This window comes from Nipponia nippon, unplaced genomic scaffold (assembly GCF_047370975.1).
Source record: "Nipponia nippon isolate SJK-2023a ecotype South Korea unplaced genomic scaffold, ASM4737097v1 scaffold_2, whole genome shotgun sequence".
Lineage (NCBI taxonomy): Eukaryota > Metazoa > Chordata > Aves > Pelecaniformes > Threskiornithidae > Nipponia > Nipponia nippon.
The window spans coordinates 862,580-864,318 of record NW_028262336.1 but is presented as its reverse complement, the minus strand read 5'-3'; positions in this window follow the sequence as shown (position 1 = coordinate 864,318).

Here is a 1,739-nt window from a genome sequence, read left to right as displayed (position 1 = left end):
AAGGAACAATGGGTCTATTTTATGTATTGTTTGGGGTTTGACATATTGCTCTTCCATGATGAGATATCTCTGTGTATTCAGAGAACGGTTCACGCAGTCACTTGTAAACATTTTTCATGGATCTCTCCTGAAAGGTTTTATCTCCTTCCATTCTCATTTGTCAGCTAACGTTGGGTTCGGGCTTGACTCAACCAGACTTGAAGTCTTGGTGAGCATGCCGAGTGTTGCTGTGATCCTGGCCAAACTCTCACCTGGAGACTTCACTTAATTATCACAACACTTATTGTATCTCAAGGCATTGATCATACTAATGATGGTCTTCTACTGCCCTCAATTATGTAATCGAACAGGAAGTTTTGATAAATTTGAATTGATTGATTGGTTGATCACAATAGGAAAACCTGTCTGATTTTTTAAACTTTTTTTATCTTGCTATGAGATGAGGTATCATTTTGAAATCACAATATTTCAATGAGAATGGGAAAATCCCTTTCTTCTAAAGTTACCATCATTGTAATTTTACATTGTAATGGCACTTTACTGTTGTAAAGATCTTGAGAGTCACCACGTGGCATTGTTCTACCACAGGCCAGACTTAAATGCTAAATCAGGTAGCTCAGGGCCCTCCAACGCACCAAGAAGTGCCAGGGGTTATTGCTGCTAAAAGCACATGAGGAATCCCAGCAGGCCCTTCTTTGTCCTTTACCAATTCCATGGGCATCACAGGACCCAAACGAGATCTTTCATAGGGCAAAGAGGCAAATGGAGGATGAAGATGCAAGCTGCAAGAAGCAGTAAGCTACAGGAGAAGGGTTGCTGAAACATCTGTAGTTCAGTGTTTTGCAAGCCCCCAGACCAGCCTGGAGAATGACCTACTGCTCAGCGTTCCTGCAGGATTGTGACTCTGTATGTTTAGAATCATAGAATCATTAAGGTTGGAAAAGACCCTTAAGATCATCGAGTCCAACCGTTAACCCAGTGGTGCCAAGTCCACCACTAAACCATGTCCTCGAGCACCACGTCTACCTGTCTTTTAAATACCTCCAGGGATGGAGACTCAACCCCTTCCCTGGGCAGCCTGGGCCAGGGACTGATAGCCCTTTGGGTGAAGAAGTTTTCCCTAATATCCAACCCAAACCTGCCCTGGCGCAGCTTGAGGCCGTTCCCTCTCGTCCCATCGCTTGTTCCTGGGGAGAAGAGACCAAACCCCCCCGGCTCCAGCCTCCTTCCAGGCAGTTGCAGAGAGCGATGAGGGCTCCCCTCAGCCCCCTCTTCTCCAGACTAAACAACCCCAGCTCCCTCAGCTGCTCCTCATAAGACTTGTGCCCAACACTGAGCACAGGATTTGAGGTGCGGCCTCACCAGTGCCCAGTACAGGGGCACTCTCACCTCCCTGGTCCTGCTGGCCACACTGTTCCTGATATAAGCCAGGATGCCATTGGCCTTCTTGGCCACCTGGGCACACTGCTGGCTCATGTTCAGGCGGCTGTCAACCAACACCCGCAGGTCCTTTCCCTTTGGGCAGCTCCCAGCCGCTCCTCCCCACGCCTGCAGCAGTGCCTGGGGTTGTTGTGCCCCAAGGGCAGGACCCGGCCCTGAGCCTTGCTGACCCTCACCCAGTGGCCTGGGCCCATCGACCCAGCCTGGCCAGAGCCCTCTGCAGGGCCTCCCTGCCCTCCAGCAGATCGACACTTCCACCCAACTTGGCATCATCTGCAAACTCACTGAGGGTGTCCTCG